This window comes from Aristolochia californica, unplaced genomic scaffold, assembly GCF_029961685.1.
Source record: "Aristolochia californica isolate CCGP_79_NKW_82.1479 unplaced genomic scaffold, dmAriCali1.0.hap1 SCAF_14, whole genome shotgun sequence".
NCBI classification, from domain to species: Eukaryota; Viridiplantae; Streptophyta; class Magnoliopsida; order Piperales; family Aristolochiaceae; genus Aristolochia; species Aristolochia californica.
Genome location: NW_027181815.1, coordinates 20456947 through 20483277, shown reverse-complemented (window position 1 = coordinate 20483277; position 26331 = coordinate 20456947).

Here is a 26331-nt window from a genome sequence, read left to right as displayed (position 1 = left end):
AAATGGAAATTTTAGAGTTTATGTATGCAAAAGAATTCGAAAATGATAATAAATTTGAGAGAAGATATTTATTTTCATGCACTAAAAATGAACACCAAAGTTTTGTGATCCATGTTGGGCAAATTCCACTGGTACAACCCCAGATAGCTTGGTGGAATTTTATAAGAAAGAGATTCCAAATTGATCATAACATGTTTTTAATGTGGTGGACATGCATGCCAGAAACATCTTGAAGATGCAAATGCCCTAGTGATCCAAAAATTTCAAGGAGTAGAAAAAATTAAAATTCTCAAGTTAACTTGCGGTGGGATATTTAGCAGAGCCAAACAACCCACTTTTTGCCTATTTTACAAAAAAGCGGACCTAAAAAATCACAGATACTTTTTGGAATTATCTCTCTCAGCATTTGTGCATTTCATTTTTGGATGCTCAAATTCTTTTACGAACTTGAGTTTTTCGCTCTCCCAAGTTTTCTCGTAAACAAAAAGATAAGGCAAATAGAGATAAAAATAAAATGGAAATTTTAGAGTTTATGTATGCAAAAGAATTCGAAAACGATAATAAATTTGAGAGACGATATTTATTTTCATGTACTAAAAATGAACACCAAAGTTTTGTGATCCATGTTGGGCAAATTCCACTGGTACAACCCCAGATAGCTTGGTGGAATTTTATAAGAAAGAGATTCCAAATTGATCATAACATGTTTTTAATGTGGTGGACATGCATGCCAGAAACATCTTGAAGATGCAAATGCCCTAGTGATCCAAAAATTTCAAGGAGTAGAAAAAATTAAAATTCTCAAGTTAACTTGCGGTGGGATATTTAGCAAAGCCAAACAACCCACTTTTTGCCTATTTTACAAAAAAACGGACCTAAAAAATCACAGATACTTTTTGGAATTATCTCTCTCAGCATTTGTGCATTTCCTTTTTGGATGCTCAAATTCTTTTACGAACTTGAGTTTTTCGCTCTCCCAAGTTTTCTCAAAAAGAAAAATATAAGGCAAATGTAGATAGCAACAAAAAGGAAATTTTAGAGTTTATGTATGCAAAAGAATTTGAAAACTATAATAAATGTGACAAAAGAAAATTATTTTCACGCACTTAAGATGAACACCAAAGTTTTGTTATCCACGTTGGAGAAATTCCACAGGTACAACCCCAGGTTGCTTGGTGGAATTTTATAAGAAAGAGATTCCTAATTGATCCTACCATGTTTTAAATGTGGTGCATATGCATGCCAGAAATATGTTGAATGTGAAAATGACCTAAGGATCCAAAAATTTCAAGAAGAAGAAAAAATTAAAATTCTCAAGTTAACGTAGGCTGGGATATTTACCACAGCCAAACAACCCACTTTTTGCCTATTTTACAAAAAAGCGGACCAAAAAAATCACAGATACTTTTTGGAATTATCTCTCTCAGCATTTGTGCATTTCCTTTTTGGTTGTTTATTTTTTTTTCAAACGTGAGTTTTTCACTCTCCCTGTTTTCTTGTAAACAAAAAGATAAGGCAAATATAGATCACAACAAAATGGAAATTTTAGAGTTGATGTATGGAAAAAAATTTGAAAACTATAATAAATATGAGTGAAGAAAATTATTTACACGCACTAAAAATGAACACCAAAGTTTTTTTATCCACGTTGGGGAGATTCCACTGGTACAACCCTAGATAGCTTGGTGGAATTTTATAAGAAAGAGATTCCTAATTGATCCTAACATGTTTTAAATGTAGTGGATATGCACGCCAGAAACATGTTGAAGATGCAAATGACCTAATGATCCAAAAATTTCAAAAAATAGAAAAAATAAAAATTCTCATGCTAACGTGCAGTGGGATATATACCAGAGCCAAACAACCCATTTTTTGCCTATTTTACAAAAAAAAACAGACCTAAAGAATCACAGAAACTTTTTCGAATTATCTCTCTCAGCATTTGTGCATTTCCATTTTTGATGTTTAATCTTTTTTTTCAAGCTTGAGTTTTTCACTCTCCCAATTTTCTCGTAAACAAAAAGATAAGGCAAATATAGATCATAACAAAATGGAAATTTTAGTGTTTATGTATGAAAAAGAATTTGAAATCTATAGTAAATGTGAGTGGAAAAATTATTTTCACCCACTAAAAATGAACAACAAAGTTTTGTTATACACGTTGGGGAAATTCCACTGGTACAACCTTAGATAGCTTGGTGCAATTTTATAAGAAAGAGATTCCTAATTGATCCTAATATGTTTTAATTGTGGTGGATATGCATGCTAGAAACATGTTGAAGATGCAAATGACCTAATGATCCAAAAATTTCAAGGAGTAGAAAAAATTTAAATTCTGAAGTTAACGTGCTGTAGGATATATACCGGAGCACAACAACCCACTTTTTGCCTATTTTACAAAAAAGGGACTTAAAGAATCATAGATACTTTTTGGAATTATCTCTCTCAACATTTGTGTATTTCCATTTTGAATATTTAATTTTGTTTTTCAAACATGAGTTTTTCACTCTCCCAGTTTTCTCGTAAACAAAAAGATAAGGGAAATATAGATCACAACAAAATGGAAATTTTAGAGATTAAGTATGCAAAAAAATTTGAAAACTATAACAAATATGAGTGAAGAAAATTATTTTCACGCACTAAAAATTAAAACCAAAGTTTTGTTTTCCACGTTGGGGAAATTCCACTGCTACAACCCCAGATAGCTTGGTGGAATTTTATAAGAAAGAGTTTCCAAATTGATCCTAACATGTTTTAAATGTGGTGGATATGCATGCCAGAAACATGTTGAAGATGCAAATGACCTAATGATCCAAAAATTTCATGGAGTAGAAAAAATTAAAATTCTCAAGTTAACGTGTGGTGGGATATTTACTAGAGCCAAACTACCCACTTTTTGCCTACTTTACATAAAAATGGACCTAAAAAATCACAGATACTTTTTGGAATTATCTCTCTCAGCATTTGTGCATTTCCATTTTGGATGCTCAATTTTTTTTTTCGAACTTGAGTTTTTCCCTCTCCAAAGTTTTTTCAAAAACAAAAATATAAGGCAAATGTAGATCACAACAAAATGGAAATTTTAGAGTTTATGTATGCAAAAGAATTGTAAAACTATAATAAATGTGAGTGAAGAAAATTATTTTCACACACTTAAAATGAACACAAAAGTTTTGTTATCCACGTCTGAGAAATTCCATTGGTACAACCCCAGGTTGATTGGTGGAATTTTAAGAGAAAGAGATTCCTAATTGATCCAAACATGTTTTAAATGTGGTGGATATGCATGCCAGAAACATGTTGAAGATGCAAATGACCTATCCACGTTGGGGAAATTCCACTGGTACAACCCCAGGTTGCATGGTCGAATTTTGTGAGAAAGAGATTCCTAATTGATCCTAACATGTTTTAAATGTGGTGGATATGCATGCCAGAAGCATGTTGAAGATACAAATGACCTAATGATCCAAAAATTTCAAGGAGTAGAAAAAATTAAAATTCTCAAATTAACGTGCGGTGGGATATTTACCAGAGCCAAACAACCTACTTTTTGCCTATTTCACAAGAAAGCGAACCTAAAAAATCGCATATACTTTTCGGAATTATGACTCTCAGCATTTGTGCATTTCCATTTTGGATGTTCAATTTTTTTCATCAAACTTGAGTTTTTCACTCTCCTTGTTTTTGCTGTAAACAAAAAATAAGGCAAATATAGATCACAACAAAATGGAAATTTTAGAGTTTATGTATGCTTAAGAATTTGAAAACTATAGTAAATGTGAGTGAAGAAAATTATTTTCACGCGCTAAAAAAGAAAACCAAAATTTTGTTATCCTCGTTAGGGAAATTCCACTAGTACAACCCCAAATAGCTTGGTGGAATTTTATAAGAAAGAGTTTCCTAATTGATCCTAACATGTTTTAATTGTGGTGGATATGCATGCCAGAAACATGTTGAAGATGCAAATGACCTAATGATCCAAAAATTTCAAGGAATAGAAAAAATTAAAATTCTCAAGTTAACGTGCGGTGGGATATATACCATAGCCAAACAACCCACTTTTTGCCTATTTTACAAAAAAAAGAACCAAAAGAATCACAGAAAGTTTTTCGAATTATCTCTCTCAGCATTTGTGCATTTCCATTTTGAATGTTTAATTTTTTTTTTCAAACTTGAGTTTTTCACTCTCCCAGTTTTTTCGTAAACAAAAAGATAAGGCAAATATAGATCATAACAAAATGGAAATTTTAGAGTTTATGTATGCAAAAGAATTTGAAATCTATAATAAATGTGAGTGAAGAAAATTATTTTCACGCACTAAAAATGAACACCAAAGTTTTGTTATACACGTTGGGGAAATTCCACTGGTGGAACCTCAGATAGCTTGGTGCAATTTTATAATAAAGGGATTCCTAATTGACCCTAACATGTTTAAATTGTGGTGGATATACATGCCAGAAATTTGTTGAAGATGCGAATGACCTAATGATCAGAAAATTTCAAGGAATAGAAAAAATTAAAATTCTCAAGTTAACGTGCGGTAGGATAGATACCAGCGCACAACAACCCACTTTTTGCCTATTTTTCAAAAAAACGGACTTAAAGAATCACATATACTTTTTTGAATTATCTCTCTCACCATTTGTGCATTTCCATTTTGAATAATTAATTTTTTTTTCAAACTTGAGTTTTTCTCTCTCCCAGTTTTCTCGTAAACATAAAGATAAGGCAAATATAGATCACAACAAAATGGAAATTTTAGAGTTTAGGTATGCAAAAGAATTTGAAAACTATAATAAATATGACTGAAGAAAATTATTTTCACGCACTAAAAATAAACACCAAAGTTTTGTTATGCACGTTTGGGAAATTCCACTGGTACAACCCCAGATAGCTTGGTGGAATTTTATTAGAAAGAGATTCCTAATTGATCCTAACATGTTTTAAATGTGGTGGATATGCATGCCAGAAACATGTTGAAGATGCAAATGACCTAATGATCCAAAAATTTCAAGGAATAGAAAAAATTAAAATTCTCAAGTTAACCTGCGGTGGGATATATACCATAGTCAAACAACCCACTTTTTGCCTATTTTAAAAAAAAACAGACCTAATGAATCACATAAAGTTTTTTGAATTATCTCCCTCAGCATTTGTGCATTTCCATTTTGGATGTTTTATTTTTTTTTTCAAACTTGAGTTTTTCACTCTCCCTGTTTTCTAGTAAACAAAAAGATAAGGCAAATATAAATCATAAAAAAATGGAAATTTTAGAGTTTATGTATGCAAAATAATTTGAAATCTATAATAAATGTGAGTGAAGAAAATTATTTTCACGAACTACAAAATGTACACCAAAGTTTTGTTATACACGTTGGGGAAATTCCACTGGTACAACCTCAGATAGCATGGTGCAATTGTATACGAAAAAGATTCCTAATTGATCCTAACAAGTTTTAATTGTGGTGGATATGCATGCCAAAAATATGTTGAAGATGCAAATGACCTAATGATCCAAAAATTTCAAGGAATAGAAAAAATTAAAATTCTCAACTTAACATTCGGTAGGATATTTACCAGAGCACAACAACCCACTTTTTGCCTATTTTACAAAAAAACGGACTTAAATAATCACAAATACTTTTTGGAATTATCTCTCTCACCATTGTGCATTTCCATTTTGAATATTTAATTTTTTTTTTCAAACATGAGTTTTTCACTCTCCCAGTTTTCTCGTAAACAAAAAGATAAGGCAAATATAGATCACAAAAAAATGGAAATTTTAGAATTTATGAATGCAAAAGAATTTGAAAAATATAATAAATATGAGCAAAGAAAATTATTTTCACTAAAGTTAAACACCAAAGTTTTGTTTCCATGTTGGGGAAATTCCACTGGTACAACCCCAGATAGCTTGGTGCAATTTTATAAGAAAGAGTTTCGAAATTGATCCTAACATGTTTTAAATGTGGAGGCTATGCATGCCAGAAACATTTTCAAGATGAAAATGACCTAATGATCCATAAATTTCAAGGAGTTGAAAAAATTAAATATCTCAAGTTAACGTGCAGTGGGATATTTACCAGAGCCAACCAACCCACTTTTTGCCTATTTTACAAAAAAGCGGACCTAAAAAATCACAGATACTTTTTGGAATTTTCTCTCTCAGCATTTGTGCATTTCCATTTTGGATGCTCAATTTTTTTTTCGAACTTGAGTTTTTCCCTCTCCCATTTTTTCTCAAAAACAAAAATATTAGGAAAATGTAGATCACAACAAAATGGAAATTTTAAAGTTTAAGTATGCAAAAGAATTGTAAAACTATAATAAATGAGAGTGAAGAAAATTATTTTTACACACTAAAAATGAACACAAAAGTTTTGTTATCCATGTTTGAGAAATTCCACTGGTACAACCCCAGGTTGATTGGTGGAATTTTAAAAGAAAGAGATTCCTAATTGATCCTAACATGTTTTAAATGTGGTGGATATGCATGCCAGAAAAATGTTGAAGATGCAAATGACCTATCCACGTTGGGGAAATTCCACTGGTACAACCCCAGGTTGTGTGGTGGAATTTTATAAGAAAGAGATTCCTAATTGATCCTAACATGTTTTAAATATGGTGGATATGCATGCCAGAAACATGTTGAAGATGCAAATGACTTAATGATCCAAAAATTTCAAGGAGTAGAAAAAATTAAAATTCTCAAATTAACGTGCGGTGGGATATTAACCAGAGCCAAACAACCCACTTTTTTCCTATTTTACAAGAAAGCGAACCTAAAAAATCGCAGATACTTTTTGGAATTATGTCTCTTAGCATTTGTGCATTTCCATTTTGGATGTTCATTTTTTTTTTCCTAACTTGAGTTTTTCACTCTCCTAGCTTTCACCGTAAACAAAAAGATAAGGCAAATATAGATCGCAACAAAATGGAAATTTTAGAGTTTATGTATGCTTAAGAATTTTAAAACTATAATAAATGTGGGTGAAGAAAATTATTTTCACGCGCTAAAAATGAAAACCAAAGTTTTGTTGTCCACATTGGGGAAATTCCACTGGTACAACCCCAAATAGGTTGGTGGAATTTTATAAGAAAGAGTTTCCTAATTGATCCTACCATGTTTTAATTGTGGTGGATATGCATGCCAGAGCACAACAACCCACTTTTTGCCTATTTTACAAAAAATCGGACTTAAAGAATGACAGATACTTTTTGGAATTATCTCTCTCAGAATATGTGTATTTTACATTTTGATTGTTTAATTTTTTTCTTTCAAACTTGCGTTTTTCACTCTCCCAGTTTTATCGTAAACAAAAAGATAAGGAAAAAATAGATCAAAACAAAATGGAAATTTTAGAGTTTATGTATGCAAAAGAATTTGAAAACTATAATAAATGTGAGTGAAGAAAATTATTTTCACGCACTAAAGATGAACACAAAAGTTTGCTCATCCACGTTGGGAAAATTCCACAGGTACAACCCCAGATAGCTTGGTCGAATTTTAATTTTATAAGAAAGAGATTCCAAATTGATCATAACATGTTTTTAATGTGGTGGACATGCATGCCATAAATATCTTGAAGATGCAAATGACCTAGTGATCCAAAAATTTCAAGGATTAAAAAAATAAAAATTCTCAAGTTAACGTGCGGCGGGATATTAAGCAGAGCCAAACAACCCACTTTATGTCTATTTTACAATAAAACGGACCCAAAAAATCAAAGATACTTTTTGGAATTATCTCTCTCAGCATTTGTGCATTTCCTTTTAGGATGCTCAATTTTCTTTTCGAACTTGAGTTTTTCGCTCTCCCAAGTTTTCTCGAAAACAAAAATATAAGGCAAATGTAGATAACAACAAAATGGAAATTTTAGAGTTTATGTATGAAAAAGAATTTGAAAATTACAATAAATGTGAGAAAAGAAAATTATTTTCACACACTAAAAATGAACACCAAAGTTTTGTTATCCACGTTGGAGAAATTCCACTGGTACAACCCCAGGTTGCTTGGTGGAATTTTATAAGAAAGAGATTCCTAATTGATCCTAACATGTTTTAAATGTGGTGGAAATGCATGCCAGAAACATGTTGAAGATGCAAATGACCTAATGATCCAAAAATTTCAAGAAGAAAAAAAATTAAAATTCTCAAGTTAACGTAGGTTAGGATATTTACCACAACCAAACAACCCACGTTTTGCCTATTTTATAAAAAAGCGGACCTAAAAAATCACAGATACTTTTTGGAATTATCTCTCTCAGCATTTGTGCATTTACATTTTGGATGTTTATTTTATTTTTTCAAACTTCAGTTTTGCACTCTCCCAGTTTTCTTGTAAACAAAAAGATAAGGCAAATATAGATCACAACAAAATGGAAATTTTAGAGTTGGTGTATGCAAAAGAATTTGAAAACTATAATAAATGTGAGTGAAGAAAATTATTTTCATGCACTAAAAATGAACACCAAAGTTTTGCTATCCACGATGGGGAAATTCCACTAGTACAACCCGAGATAGCTTGGTGGAATTTTATAAGAAAGAGATTCCTAATTGATCCTAACATGTTTTAAATGTGGTGGATATGCATGCCAGAAACATGTTGAAGATGCAAATGACCTAAGGATCCAAAAATTTCAAGGAATAGAAAAAATTAAAATTTTTAAGTTAACATGCGCTGGGATATATACCAGAGCCAAACAACCCACTTTTTGCCAATTTTACAAAAAAAGGGACCGAGAGAATCACAGAAAGTTTTTCGAATTATCTCTCTCAGCATTTGTGCATTTCCATTTTGGATGTTCAATTTTTTTTATCAAACTTTAGTTTTTCACTCTCCCAGTTTTCTCGTAAACTAAAAGATAAGGCAAATATAGATCATAACAAAATGGAAATTTTAGAGTTTATGTATGCAAAAGAATTTGAAATCTATAATAAATGTGAGTGAAGAAAATCATTTTCACGCACTAAAAATGAACACCAAAGTTTTGTTATACACATTGGGGAAATTCCGCTGGTACAACCTCAGATAGCTTGGTGCAATTTTAAAGAAAGAGATTCCTAATTGATCCTAACATGTTTTAATTGTGGTGGATATGCATGCCAAAAATATGTTCAAGATGCAAATGACCTAATGATCCAAAAATTTCAAGGAATAGTAAAAATTAAAATTCTCAAGTTAACGTACGGTAGGATATATACGAGAGCACAACGACCCACTTTTTGCCTATTTTAAAAAAAAGGACTTACGGAATCACAGATACTTTTTTGAATTATCTCTCTCACCATTTGTGCATTTCCATTTTGAATATTTAATTTTTTTTTCAAACTTGAGTTTTTCACTCTCCTAGTTTTCTCGTAAACAAAAAGATAAGGCAAATATTGATCACAAAAAAATGGAAATTTTAGAGTTTAGGTATGCAAAATAATTTGAAAACTATAATAAATATGAGTGAAGAAAATTATTTTCACGCACTAAAAATAAACACCAAAGTTTTTGTTATCCACGTTTGGAAAATTCCACTAGTACAACCCCAGATAGCTTGGTGGAATTTTATAAGAAAGGGTTTTCAAATTGATCCTAACATGTTTTGAATGTGGTGGATATGCATGCCAGAAACATCTTGAAGATGCAAATGACCTAATGTTCCAAAAATTTCAAGGAGTGGCAAAAATTAAAAAGCTTGAGTTTACGTGCGGTAGGATATATACCAGAGCACAACAACCTACTTTTTGTCTATTTTACAAAAAACCGGACTTAAAGAATCACGGATACTTTTTGAAATTATTTTTCTTAGCATTTGTGCATTTATATTTTGAATGTTTAATTTTTTTTCAAACTTGCGTTTGTCGCTCTCCCAGTTTTCTCGTAAACAAAAAGATAAGACAAATATAGATCACAACAAAATTGAAATTTTAGAGTTTATCTATGCTAAAGAATTGTAAAACTATGATAAATGAGAGAGAAGAAGATTATTTTCACGCACTAAAAATGAACACAAAAGTTTTGTTATCCACGTTGGAGAAATTCTACAGGTAGTACCCCAGGTTGATCTGTGGAATTTTATAAGAAAGCGATTCCTAATTGATCATAACATGTTTTAAATGTGGTGGATATGCATGCCAGAAACATTTTGAAGATGCAAATGACCTATTGATCCAAAAATTTCAAGGAGTAGAAAAAATTAAAATTCTCAAGTTAACGTGCGGTGGGATATACCACAGTCGAACAACCCACTTTTTTCCTATTTTAGAAAAAAGTGGACCTAAAAAATCATAGATACTTTTTGGAATTATCTCTCTGAGTATTTGTCTATTTCCATTTCTGATGTTCAATATTTTTTTTCAAACTTGAGTTTTTCACTCTCCTAGTTTTCTCGTAAACAAAAAGATAAGGCAAATATAGATCACAACAAAATTTAAGTTTTAGAATTTATGTATGCAAAAGAATTTGAAAACTATAATAAATGTGGGTGATGAAAATTATTTTCACGCACTAAAAATGAACACCAAAGCTTTGTTATCCATGTTGGGGCAATTCCACTGGTACAACCCCAGATAGCTTGGTGGAATTTTATAAGAAGGAGATTCTTAATTGATCCTAACATGTTCTAAATGTGGTAGATATCATTGCCAGAAACATGTTGAAGATGCAAATGACCTAATGATCCAAAAATTTCATGGAGTAGAAAAAATTAAACTTCTCAAGTTAACGTGCGGTGGGATATTTACCAGATCCAAACAACCCACTTTTTGCCTATTTTACAAAAAAACAGACCTAAAAAATCACAGGTACCTTTTGGAATTATCTCTTTCAGCATTTGATCATTTCCATTTTGGATGTTCAATTTTTTTTTTCAAACTTAAGTTTTTCACTCTCCTAGTTTTCTCTTAAACAAAAAGATAAGGCAAATATAGATCACAACAAAATGGAAATTTTAGAGTTTATGTATGCAAAAGAATTTGAAAACTATAATAAATGTGAGTGAAGAAAATTATTTTCACGCACTTAAAATGAACACCAAAAATTCTTTATCCACGTTGGGGAAATTCTACTAGTACAACCCAAAATTGCTTCGTGGAATTTTATAAGAAAGAGAATCCCAATTGATCCTAACATGTTTTAAATGTGGTGGATATGCATGCCAGAAACATCTTGAAGATGCAAATGTCCTAATTATCCAAAATTTTCAAGGAGTAGAAAAAATTAAAATTCTCAAGTTAATCTGTGGTGGGATATTAACATAAGCCAAACAACCCACTTTTTGCCCATTTTACAAAAAAGCGGACCTAAAAAATCACAGAAACTTTTTGGAATTATATCTCTCAGCATTTGTGCATTTCCATTTTGGATGCTCAATTTTTTTTTTCAAACTTGAGTTTTTCTCTTTCCCAGTTTTCTTGAAAAAACAAGATAAGGCAAATATAGATCACAACAAAATGGAAATTTTAGAGTTTATGTATGCAAAAGAATTTGAAAACTGTAATAAATGTGAGTGAAAAAAATTATTTTCACGCACTAAAAATGAACACCAAAGTTTTGTTATCCACATTGGGGAAATTCCTCTGGGACAACCCCAAGATACTTGGGGGAATTTTATAAGAAAGAGATTCAAATTGACCCTAACATGTTTTAAATGTGGTGGATATGCATCCCAGAAACATGGTGAAGAAGGAAATGACCTAATGATCAAAAAATTTCAAGGAGTAGAAAAAATTAAAATTCTCAAGTTAACTTGCGGTGGAATATTTACCAGAGCCAAACAACCCACCTTTTGCTTATTTTACAAAAAAATGAACCTAAAAAATCGCAGATACTTTTTGGAATTATCTCTCTAAGCATTTGTGCATTTCCAATTTGGATGTTCATTTTTTTTTTCAAACTTGAGTTTTCCACTCTCCCAAATTTCTCGTAAACAAAAAGATGAGGCAAATATAGATCACAACAAAATGGAAATTTTAGAGTTTATGAATGCAAAAGAATTTGAAAACTATAATAAATGTGAGTGAACAAAATTATTTTCACGCACTAAAAATGAACACCAAAGTTTTGTTATCCTCGTTGGGGAAATTCCACGCGTACAACCCCAGATAGCTTGGTGGAATTTTATAAGAAAGAGAATCCTAATTGATCCTAACATGTTTTAAATGTTGTGGATATGCATGCCAGAAACATGTTGAAGATGAAAATGTCCTAATTATCCAAAATTTTCAAGGAGTAGAAAAAAATAAAATTCTCAATTTAACTTGCAGTGGGATAATTACCTAAGCCAAACAACCAACTTTTTGCCTACTTTAAAAAAAAGTGGACATTAAAAATCATAGATACGTTTTTGAATTATCTCTCTCCGCATTTGTGCATTTCCATTTTGGATGTTCAATTTTTTTTTCAAACTTGAGTTTTTCAGTCTACCAGTTTTCTCGTAAACAAAAAGATAAGGCAAATATAGATCAAAACAAAATGGAAATTTTAGGGTTTATGTATGCGAAAGAATTTGAAAATTAAAATAAATGTTAGTGAAGAAAATTATTTTCACACACTAGAAATGAACACCAAAGTTTAGTTATCCACGTTGGGGAACTTCCACTCGTACAACCCCAGATAGCTTGGTGGAATTTTAAATGAAAGAGATTCCTAATTGATCCTAACATGTTTTAATTGTGGTGGATATGCATGCCAGAAACATGTTGAAGATGCAAATGACCTAATGATCCAAAAATTTAAAGCAATAGAAAAAATTAAAATTTTCAAGCTAACGTGCGGTGGGATATTTTTACCAGAGCCCAGCAACCCACTTTTTCCCAATTTTACAAAAAGCGGACCTAAAAAATCACATATACTTTTTGGAATTATGTCTCTCAGCATTTGTGCATTGCCATTTTGGATGTTCAATTTTTTTTTTCAAACTTGAGTGTTTCACTTTCCCAGTTTTCGCCGTAAACAAAAAGATAAGGCAAATATAGATCACAACAAAATGGAAATTTTAAAGTTTATTTATGCAAAAGAATTTGAAAACTATAATAAATGTGAGGGAAGAAAATTATTTTCACGCGCTAAAAATAAAAACCAAAGTTTTGTTATCCACGTTAGGGAAATTCCACTATTACAACCTCAGATAGCTTGGTGGAATTTTATAAGAAAGAGTTCCTAATTGATCCTAACATGTTTTAATTTTGGTGGATATGCATGCCAGGAACATGTTGAAGATGCAAATGACCTAATGATCAAAAAATTTCAAGGAGTAGCAAAAATTAAAAAGCTCAATTTTACGTGCGGTAGGATATATACCAGAGCACAACAACCCACTTTTTGCCTATTTCACAAAAGAGCGGACTTAAAGAATCACAGATACTTTTTGGAATTATCTCTCTTAGCATTTGTGCATTTACATTTTGAATGTTTAATTTTTTTTTTCAAACTTGCGTTTTTCACTCTCCCAGTTTTCTCGTAAACAAAAAGATAAGGCAAATATAGATCACAACAAAATTGAAATTTTAGAGTTTATGTATGCAAAATAATTGTAAAACTATAATAAATGAGTGTGAAGAAAATTATTTTCAAGCACTAAAAATGAACACCAAAGTTTTGTTATCCACATTGGAGAAATTCCAATGGTAGAACCCCAGGTTGATTGGTGGAATTTTATAAGAAAGAGATTCCAAATTGATCATAACATGTTTTAAATGTGGTGGATATGCATGCCAGAAACATCTTGAAGATGCAAATGACCTATTGATCCCAAAATATCGAGTAGAAAAAATTAAAATTCTCAAGTTAACATGCAGTGGGATATTTACCACATTCGAACAACCCACTTTTTGCCTATTTTAGAAAAAAGCGGACCTAAAACATCACAAATACTTTTTGGAATTATCTCTCTGTGTATTTGTGCATTTCCATTTCTGATGTTCAATATGTTTTTTCAAACTTGAGTTTTTCTCTCTCCCAGTTTTCTTGTAAACAAAAAGATAAGGCAAATATAGATCACAACAAAATGAAAGTTTTAGAATTTATGTATGCAAAGGAATTTGAAAACTATAATAAATGTGAGTGAAGAAAATTATTTTCACGCATTAGAAATGAACACCAAAGTTTAGTTATCCACGTTGGGGAACTTCCACTCGTACAACCCCAGATAGCTTGGTGGAATTTTATAAGAAAGAGATTCCTAATTGATCCTAACATGTTTTAAATGTGGTGGATATGCATGCCAGAAACATGTTGAGGATGCAAATGTCCTAATGATCCAAAAATTTAAGGAGTAGAAAAAATTAAAATTCTCAAGTTAACGTGCAGTGGGATATTTACTAAAGCCAAACAACCCACTTTTTGCCAATTTTACAAAAAACCGGACCTAAAAAATCACAGATACTCTTTGGAATTATCTATCTTAGCATTTGTGCATTTCCATTTTGGATGTTCAATTTTTTTTTTCAAACTTGAGTATTTTAGTGTCCCAGTTTTCTCTTAAACAAAAAGATAAGGCAAATATATATCACAAAAAAATTGAAATTTTAGAGTTTACGTATGCAAAAAAATTTGAAAGCAATAATAAATGTGAATTAAGAAAATTATTTTCACGCACTAAAAATGAACACAAGAGTTTTGTTATCCAGGTATGGAAAATTCCACTGGTACAACCTCAGATAGCTTGGTGGAATTTTATAAGAAAGAGATTCCTAATTGATCCTAACATGTTTTGAATGTTGTGGATATGCATGCCAGAAACATGTTGATGATGCAAATGACCTAATGATCCAAAAATTTCGAGTAGAAAAAATTAAAATTCTGAAGTAAACCTGCGGTAGGATATTTAGCAGAGCCAAACAACCAACTTTTTGCCTATTTTACAAAAACGTGTACCTAAAAAATCACAGATTCTTTTTGGAGTTATCTCTCGCAGCATTTGTGCATTTGCATTTTGGATGTTCAATTTTTTTTTTTTTCAAACTTGAGTTTTTCACTCTCCCAGTTTACTCGTTAAAAACTAGATTAGGCAAATATAGATGAGAAAAAAATGGAAATTTTAGAGTTTATGTATGCAAAAGAATTTGAAAACAATAATAAATGAGAGTGAAGAAAATTATTTTTATGCACTAAAAACGAATACGAAAGTTTTGTTATCCACTTTGGGGAAATTCCACTGGCACAACCCCAGATAGCTTGGTGGAGTTTTATAAGGAAGAGATTCCAAATTGGTCCAAACATGTTTTAAATGTTGTGGATATGTATGCCAGAAACATGTTGAAGATGCAAATGACCTTATGATACAAAAATTACGAGTAGAAAAAATTAAACTTCTCAAGTTAACATGTGGGGGGATATATACCAGAGCCATACAACCCACTTTTTGCCTATTTCACAAAAAAATTGACCTAAAAAATCATAGATGACTTTTTGGAATTATCTCTCTCAGCATTTGTGCATTTCCATTTTGGATGTTCAATTTTTTTTTCAAACTTGAGTTTTTCTCTCTCCCAGTTTTCTCGTAAACAAAAAGATAAGGCAAATATAGATCACAACAAAATGGAAATTTTAGAGTTTATGTATGCAAAAGAATTTGAAAACTATAATTAATGTGAGTGAAGAAAGTTATTTTCACGCACTAAAAATGAACACCAAAGTTTTGTTATCCACATTTGGGAAATTCCACTGGTACAACCCCAGGTAGCTTGGAGGAAGTTTATAAGAAAGAGATTCCTAATTGATCCTAACATGTTTCAAATGTGGTGGATATGCATACCAAAAACATGTTGAAGATGCAAATGACCTAATGATCCAAAAATTTCAAGGAGTAGAAATAATTAAAATTGTCAAGTTAACGTGCGGGTGGGATATTTACTAGAACCAAACAACCCAGTTTTTGCCTATTTTACAAAAAAGTGGACCTAAAAAATCACATATAATTTTTGGAATTATCCCTCTTTGCATTTGTGCATTTCCATTTTGGATGTTCAATTTATTTTTTCAAACTTGAGTTTTTCACTCTTCCAGTTTTCGTCGCAAACAAAAAGATAAGGCAAATATTGATGACAACAAAATGGAAATTTTAGAGTTTATGTATGCAAAAGAATTTGAAAACTATAATAAACGTGAGTGAAGAAAATTATTTTCACGCACTAAAAATGACCACCAAAGTTTTGTTATCTAGGTTGGGGAAATTCCACTAGTACAACCCTTGATAGCTTGATGGAATTTTTAAGAAAGAGATTCCTAATTCACCCTAACATATTTTAAATGTGGTGGGTATGCATGCCAGAAACATGTTAAAGATGCAAATGACCTAAAGATCCAAAATTTTCAAGGAGTAGAAAAAATTAAAATTCTCAAGTTAACATGCGGTGTGATATTTACCAGTGCCAAACAACCCACTTTTTGTCTATTTTACAATAAAACGGACCTAAAAAATCACAAATACTTTTTGGAATTATGTCTCTCAGCATTTGTGCATTTTCATTTTGGATGTTCAATTTTCTTTTTCAAACTTGAGTTTTTCATTCCCCAGTTTTCTCTGTAAACAAAAAGATAAGGCAAATATAGATCACAACAAAATGGAAATTTTAGAGTTTATGTATGCAAAAGAATTTGGAAACTATAACAAATGTGAGTGAAGAAAATTATTTTCACGCACTAAAAATGAACACCGAAGTTTTGTTATCCACATTGGGGAAATTACACTGGTACAACATCAGATAGCTTGGTGGAATTTTATAAAAAAGAGATTCCTAATTTATCCTAACATGTTTTAAATGTGGTGGATATGCATGTCAGAAACATGTTGAAGATGCAAATGACCTAATGATCCAAAAATTTCAAGGAGTAGAAAAAATTAAAATTCTCAAGTTAACGTGCGGTGGGATATTTACCAGAACCAAACAACCCACTTTTTGCCTATTTTACAAAAAAACGGATATAAAAAGTCACAAAAACGTTTTGGAATTATCTCTCTCTGCATTTGTGCATTTCCATTTTGGATGTTCAATTTTTTTTTTCAAACTTGAGTTTTTCACTCTCCTTGTTTTCTCTTAAACAAAAAGATAAGGCAAATATAGATCACAACAAAATGGAAATTTTAGAGTTTGTGTATTCAAAAGAACTTGAAAACTATAATAAATGTGTGAGAAAAAAATTATTTTAACACACTAAAAATGAACACCAAAGTTTTGTTAGGGGAAATTCCACTGGTACAACCCCAGATCGCTTGGTGGAATTTTTTAAGAAACAGATTCCTAATTGATCATAACATGTTTTAAATATGGTGGATATGTAAAACAAAAACATGTTGAAGATGCAAATGACCTAATGATCCAAAAATTTCAAGGAGTAGAAAAAAATAAAATTCTTAAGTTAATGTGCGGTGGGATATTTACTAGAGCCAAACAACCCACTTTTTGCCTATTTTACAAAAAAGCGGACCTAAAATATCACATATTCTTTTTGGAATTATCTCTCTCAGCATTTGTGCTTTTCCATCTCTGATGTAAAAATTTTTTATTCAAACTTGAATTTTTCACTCTACCAGTTTTCTCCGAAACAAAAAGAGGAGGCAAATGTAGATCACAACAAAATGGAAATTTTAGAGTTTATGTATGCAAAATAATTTGAAAACTATACTAAGTGTGAGTGAAGAATATTTTTTTCACTTACTTAAAATGAACACCAAAGTTTTATTATCCACGTCAGGGATATTCCACAGCAACAACCCCAGATAGCTTAGTGGAATTTTATAAGAAAGAGATTCCTAATTGATCCTAACATGTTTTTAAATGTGGTGGTTATGCATGCCAGTAACATGTTGAAGATGCAAATGACCTAATCATCCAAAAATTTCAAGGAGTAGAAAAAATTAAAATTCTCAAGTTAACGTGAGGTGGGATATTTACCTGAGCCAAAAAACTCACTTTTTGCCTTTTTTACAAAAAAGAGGACCTAAAAAATCACAAATACTTTTTGGAATTATCTCTCTCAGCATTTGTACATTTCCATTTTGGATGTTCAATTTTTTTTTCAAACATGAGTTTTTCCCTCTCATAAAAAAAAAATATAAGGCAAATATAGATCACGACAAAATGGAAATTTTAGAGTTTATGTATGAAAAATAATTTGAAAACTATTATAAATGTGAGTGAAGAAAATTATTTTCACGCACTAAAAATGAACACCAAAGTTTTGTTATCCACGTTGGGGAAATTCTACTAGTACAACCCCCGATAGCTTGGTGGAATTTTATAAGTAAGAGATTCCTAATTGATTCTAACATGTTTTAAATGTGGTGGATATGCATGGCAGAAACATGTTGAAGATGCAAATGACTTAATGACCCAAAAATTTCAAGGAGTAGAAAAAATTAATATTCTCAAGTTAATGTGCGGTTGGATATTTACCAGAGTCAAACTAACCACTTTTTACCTATTTTAAAAATAGCGGACCTAAAAAATCACAAATACTTTTTGGAATTATCTCTCTCAGAATTTGTGCATTTCCATTTTGGATGTTCAATTTTTTTTTTTCAAACTTGAGTCTTTCACTCTCTCAATTTTCTCGTAAACAAAAAAATAAGGCAAATATAGATCACAACAAAATTGAAATTTTAGAGATTATGTTTGCAAAAGAATTTGAAAACTATACTAAATGAGAGTCAAGAAAATTATTTTCACGCACTAAAAATGAACACCAAAGTTTTGTTATCCAAGTTGGGGAAATTCCACTGGTACAACCCCGGATAGCTTGGTGAAATTTTATAAGAAAGAGATTCCTAATTGATGCAAACATGTTTTTAAATGTGGTGGATATGCATGCCAAAAACATGTCGAAGATGCAAATGACCTCAACATCCAAATATTTCAAGGATTAGAAAAAATAAAAATTCTGAAGTTAACGTTCTGTGGGATATTTACCAGAACTAAACAACCCACTTTTTGCCTATTTCACAAAAACGTGGATATAAAATATCACAGATACTTTTTGGAATTATCTCTCTCAGCATTTGTGCATTTCCAATTAGGATGTTCAATTTTTTTTTCAAACTTCAGTTTTTCACTATCCTAGTATTCTCGTAAACAAAAAGATAAGGCAAATATAGATCACAGCAAAATGGAAATCTTAGAGTATGTGTATGCAAAAAGAATTTGAAAACTATAACAAATGTGAGAGAAGAAAATTATTTTAACGCACTAAAAATGAACACCAAAATTGTTATCCACGTTGTGGAAATTCCACTAGTGCAACCCCAGATAGCTTGGTGGAATTTTATAAGAAAGAGATTTCTAATTGAACCTAACATGTTTTAAATGTGGTGGATATGCATGCCAACAACATGTTGAAGATGGAAATGCCCTAATGATCCAAAAATTTCTAGGAGTAGAAAAAATTAAAATTCTCAAGTTAAAGTGCGGTTGGATATTTACCAGAACCAAACTACCCACTTTTAACTTATTTTACAAAAAAGAGGACCTAAAAAATCACAAATACTTTTTGGAATTATCTCTCTCAGCATTTGTGCATTTCCATTTTGGATGTTCAATTTTTTTTTTCAGAACTTGAGTTTTTCACTCTATCAATTTTATCATAAACAAAAAGATAAGGCAAATATAGATCACAACAAAATAGAAATTTTAGAGTTTATGTTTGCAAAAGAATTTGAATACTATACTAAATGTGAGTTAAGAAAATTATTTTCATGCACTAAAAATGAACACCAATGTTTTGTTATCCACGTTGGGGAAATTCCTCTGGTACAACCCCGAATAGCATGGTGGAATTTTATAAGAAAGAGATTCCTAATTGATGCTACCATATCTTAAATGTGGTGGATATGCATGCCAGAAACATGTTGTAGATGTCAATGACCTAATGATCCAAATATTTCGAGTAGAAAAAATTAAAATTCTTAAGTTAACGTGCGGTGGGATATATGCCAGTGCCAAACAACCCACTTTTTGCCTATTTTACAAAATAAACGGACCTAAAAAATCACAGATACTTGTTGGAATTACCTCTCTCAGTATTTGTGCTTTTCCATTTTGGATATTCAATATTTTTTTTCAAATTTGAGTTTTTCACTCTCCCAATGTTCACGTAAACAAAAAAATAAGGCAAATATAGATCACAAAAAAATGGAAATTTTAGAGTTTATGTATGCAAAAGAATTTGAAATTATTTTCACGCACAAAAAATGAACACCACAGTTTTGTTGTCCAAGTTGGGGAAATTCCACTAGTACAAACCCAGATAGCTTGGTGGAATTTTATAAGAAAGAGATTCCTAATAGCTCCTAACGTGTTTTAAATGTGTTGGATTTGCATGCCAAAAACATGTTGAAGATGCAAATGACCTATTGATCCAAAATTTTCAAAGAGTAGAAAAAATTAAAATTCTCAAGTTAACGTGCCGTGGGATATTTACCAGAGCCAAACAACCCACTTTTTGCCTATTCTACAAAAAAGTGAACCTAAAAAATCACAGATACTTTTTGGAATTATCTCTCTCAGCATTTGTGCATTTCCATTTTAGATGTTCAATTTGTATTTTCAAACTTGAGTTTTTCACTCTCCCAATTTTCTCGTAAACAAAAAGATAAGGCAAATATAGATCACAATAAAATGGAAATTTTAGAGTTTAAGTATCCAAAAGAATTTAAAAACTAAAATAAATGTGAGTGAAGAAAATTATTTTCACGCACTAAAAATGAACACCAAAGTTTTGTTATCCACGTTGGGGAAATTCCACTGGTACAACCCTAGATAGCTTGGTGGAATTTTATAAGAAAGAGATTCCTAATTGATCCTAACATGTTTTAAATGTGGTGGATATGCATGCCAGACACATGTTGAAGATGCAAATGACCTAATGATCCAAAAATTTCAAGGAGTAGAACAAATTAAAATTCCCAAGTTAATGTGCGGTGGGATATTTACCAGAGCCAAACAACCCACTTTTTGCCTATTTTACAAAAAATCGGACCTAAAAAATCAAAAATATTTTTTGGAATTATCTCTCCAAGCATTTGTGCATTTCCATTTTGGATGTTCAATTTTTTTTTCAAACTTGAGTTTTTCTCACTCCCTGTTTTCTCGTTAACAAAAAGATAAGGCAAATATAGATCACAACAAAATGAAAATTTTAGAGTTTATGTATGCAAAAGTATTTGAAAATTTAATAAATGTGAATGATGAAAATTATTTTCACGCACTAAAAATGAGCACAAAAGTCTTGTTATCCACGTTGGGTAAATTCCACTCGTACAACCCCAGATAGCTCCTAGGAATTTTGTAAGTAAGAGATTCCTAATTGATCCTAAGATGTTTTTAAATGTGGTGGATATGCATGCCAGAAACATGTTGAAGATGCAAATGACCTATTCATCCAAAAATTTCAAGGAGTAGAAAAAATTAAAATTCTCAAGTTAACGTGCGGTGGGATATTTACCAGAGCCAAACAACTTGCTTTTTGCCTATTTTACAAAGAAGCGGACTTAAAAAATCACAAATACTTTTTGGAATTATCTCTCTCAGCATTTGTCCATTTCCATTTCGGATGTTCAATTTTTTTTTCAAACTTGAGTTTTTCACTGTCCGAGTTTTCTCGTAAACAAAAAGATAAGGCAAATATAGATCACAACAAAATGGAAATTTTATAGTTTATGTATGGAAAATAATTTGAAGACTTTAATAAATGTGAGTGAAGAAAATTATTTTCACGCACTAAAAATGAACACCAAAGTTTTGTTATCCATGTTTGGGAAATTCCACTGGTACAACCCCAAATAGCTTGGTGGAATTTTATAAGAAAGAGATTCCTAATTGATCCTAACAAATTTTTAAATGTGGTGGATATGCATGCTAGAAATTTATTGAAGATACAAATGACCTAATCATCCAAAAATTTCGGGTAGAAAAAATTAAAATTCTCAAATTAACGTGCGGTGGGATATTTTCGAGAACCAAACAACCCACTTTTTGCCAATTTTAGAAAAATGCGGACATAAAAAATCCCATATACTTTTGGGAATTATCTCTCTCAGCATTTTTGGATTTCCATTTTGGATGTTCAATTCTTTTTTCAAACTTGAGTTTTTCCCTCTCCTAGTTTTCTAGTAGACAAAAAGATAAGGAAAATATATATCACAACAAAATGGAAATTTTAGAGTTTATGTATGCAAAAAAATTGAAAACTATAATAAATGTGACGGAAGAAAATTATTTTCACGCACTAAAAAAGAACACCAAAGTTTTGTTATCCACGTTGGGGAAATTCCAGTGGTACAACCCCAGATAGCTTGGTGGAATTTTATAAGAAAGAGATTCCTAATTGTTCCTAACATGTTTTAAATGTGGTGGAAATGCATGCCAGAAACATGTTGAAGATGCAAATGATCTAATTTTCCAAAAATTTCGAGTAGAATTAATTAAAATTCTCAAGTCAACGTGCAGTGGGATATTTACGACAGCCAAACAACCCACTTTTTTGCCTATTTTAAAAAATAGCGGTCCTAAAAAATCAGAGATACTTTTTGGTATTATCTCTCCAAGCATTTGTGCATTTCCATTTTGGATGTTCAATTTTTTTTTTCAAAATTGAGTTTTTCACTCCCCCTGTTTTCCCGTAAACAAAAAGATAAGGCAAATATAGATCACAACAAAATGGAAATTTTAGAGTTTATATATGCAAAAGAATTTGAAAACTATAATAAATGTGACTGAAGAAATTTATCTTCACGCATTAAAAATGAACACCAAAGTTTTGTTATCGACGTTTGGGAAATTCCACTTGTACAACCCCAGATAGCTTGGTGGAATTTTATAAGAAAGAGATTCCTAATTGATCCTAAAATGCATTAAATGTGGTGGATATGCATGCTAGAAACATATTGAAGATCCAAATGACATAATGATCCAAAAATTTCAATGAGTAGAAAAAATTAAAATTCTCAAGTTAACGTGTGGTAGGATATTTACTTGAGGTAAACTACCCACTTTTTGCCTATTTTACAAAAAAGCGGACCTAAAAAATCACAGATACTTTTTGGAATCATCTCTCTCAGCCATTTGTGCATTTCCATTTTGGATGTTCAATTTCGTTTTTTCAAACTTGAGTTTTTCACTGTCCCAGTTTTCTCTTAAATAAAAAGATAAGGAAAATAAATATCACAACAAAATGGAAATTTCAGATTTTATGTATGCAAAAGAATTTTAAAACTCTAATAAATCTGAGTGAAAAAAATTATTTTCACGCACTAAAAATGAACACCAAAGTTTTGTTATCCACGTTGGGGAAATTCCTTTGGTACAACCCCTGATAGTTTGGTGGAATTTTATAAGGAAGAGATTCCTAATTGATCCTAATATATTTTTAAATGTGGTGGATATGCATGCCAGAAACATGTTGAAGTTGCAAATGACCTAATCATCCACAAATTTCAAGGAGTAGAAAAAATTAAAATTCTCAAGTTAACAGGCGGTGGGATAATTACCAGTACCAAACAACCGAGTTTTTGCCTATTTTACAAAAAAGCGGACATAAAAAATCATAGATACTTTTTGGAGTTATCTCTCTCAGCATTTGTGCATTTCCATTTTAGAGGTTCAATTTTTTTTTTCAAACTTGAGTTTTTCACTCTCCTAGTTTTCTCGCTAACAAAAAGATAAGGCAAATATGGATCACAACTAAATGGAAATTTTCGAGTTTGTGTATGCAAAAGAATTTGAAAACTATAATACATGTGAGAGAAGAAAATTATTTTAATGCACTAAATATGAACACCAAAGTTTTGTTATCCACGTTGGGGAAATTCTAGTGGTACAACCCGAGAAAGCTTGGTGGAATTTTTTAAGAAAGAGATTCCTAATTGATCTTAAAATGTTTTAAATGTGGTGGATATGCATGCCAAAAATATGTTGAAGTTGCAAATGACCTAATGATCGAAAAATTTGAAGAAGTAGAAAAAATTAAAATTCTCAAGTTAACGTGCGGTGGGATATTTACCAAAGCCAAACAACCAACTTTTTGCCTATTTTAAAAAAAAGCGGACCTAAAAAATCACATATACTTTTTGGAATTATCCCTCTTAGCATTTGTGCTTTTCCATTTTGGATGTTCAATTTTTTTTTTCAAACTAGAATTTTTCACTCTCCTAGTTTTCTCTTAAACAAAAAGATAAGGAAAATATAGATCACAACAAAATGGAAAGTTTAGAGTTTACGTATGGGTAAGAATTTCAAAAATACACTAAATGTGAGTGAAAAAAATTATTTTCACTCACTAAAAATGAACACCAAAGTTTTGTTATCCACGTTAGGGAAATTCCACAGGTACAACCCCAGATAGCTTGGAGGAATTTTATAAGAAAGAGATTCCTAATTGATCTTAAAATGTTTTTAAATGTGGTGGATATGCATGCCAGAAACATGTTGCAGATGCAAATGACCTAGTCATCCAAAAATTTCAAGGAGTAGAAAATATTAAAATTCTCCAGTTAACGTGCGGTGGGATATTTACCTGAGCCAAACAACCCACTTTTTGCCTATTTTACAAAAGTGCGGACCTAAAAAATCACAGATACTTTTGGGAAATATCTCTCTCAGCATTTGTGCATTTCCATTTTGGATGTTCTAGTTTTTTTTTCAAACTTGAGTTTTTCACTCTCCCAGTTTTCTCGTAAACAAAAAGATGAGGCAAATATAGATCACAATAAAATGGAAATTTTAGAGTTTATGTATGCAAAAGAATTTGAAAAATATAATAAATGTGAGTGAAGAAAATTATTTTCACGCACTGAAAATGAACACCAAATTTTTGTTATCTTGAGAAAATTCCATTAGTACAACCCCAGATAGCTTGGTGGAATTTTATAAGTAAGAGATTCCTAATTGATCCTAACATGTTTTAAATGTGGTGGATATGCATGGTAGAAACATGTTGAAGATGCAAATGACCTAACGATCCAAAAATTTCAAAGAGTAGATAAAATTAAAATTATCAAGTTAACGTGTTGTGGGATATTTACTAGAGCAAAACTACCCACTTTTTTCCTATTTTACAAAAAAGCGGACATAAAAAATCACAGATACTTTTTGGAATTATCTCTCTCAGCATTTGTGCATTTCCATTTTGGATGTTCAATTTTTTTTTTCAAACTTGAGTTTTTCACTCTCCTAGTTTTCTCATAAACAAAAAGGTAAGGCAAATATAGATCACTACAAAATGTAAATTTTAGAGTTTATGTATGCAAAAGAATTTGAAAACTATAACAAATGTGAGTGAAGAAAATTATTTTCACGCACTAAAAATGAACAACAAAGTTTTGTTATCCACGTTTTGGAAATTCCACTAGTACAACCCAAGATAGCTTGGTGGAATTTTATAAGAAAGAGATTCCTAATTGATCCCAACATGTTTTAAATGTGAGTGATATGCATGCCAGAAACATGTTGAAGATGCAAATGACCTAATGATCCAAAAATTTCAAGGAGTAGAAAAAATAAAAGTTTTCAAGTGAACGTGTGGTGGGATTTTTACTAGAGCCAAAGAACCCTCTTTTTGCCTATTTTACAAAAAAGCGGACCTAAAAAATCCCAGATATTTTTTGGAATTATCTCTCTCAGCATTTGTGCACTACGATTTTGGATGTTCAATTTTTTTTTCAAACTTAAGTTTTTGTGTCTCCCAGTTTTCTCGTGAACAAAAAGATAAGGAAAATATAGATCACAACAAAATGGAAATTTTAGAGTTTTAAGTACGCAAAAGAATTTGAAAACTATAATAAACGTGAGTAAAGAAAATTATTTTCATGCAGTAAAAATGAACACCAAAGTTTTGTTATTCACATTGGGAAAATTCCACTAGTACAACCCCAGATAGCTTGGTGGAATTTTATTAGAAAGAGATTCCTAATTGATCCTTACATGTTTTAAATGTGGTGGATATTCATGTCAGAAACATATTGAAGATGCATGTGACGTAATGACCCAAAAATTTCAAAGAGTAGAAAAAATTAAAATTCTCAAGTTAACGTGCAGTGGGATATTTACCAGGGCCAAACAACCCACTTTTTGCCAATTTAAAAAAAAAAAAGCCTACCTAAAAAATCACATATACTTTTTGGAATTATCTCTCTCAACATTTGTGCATTTCCATTTTGGATGTTCAATTTTTTTCTTCAAACATGAGTTTTTCACTCTCCCAATTTTTGCCATAAACAAATAGATAATGCAAATATAGATCACAAAAAAATGGAAATTTTAGAGTTTATGTAATGAAAGGAATTTGAAAACTATAATAAATGTGAGTGAAGAAAATTATTTTCACACACTAAAAATTAACAGCAAAGT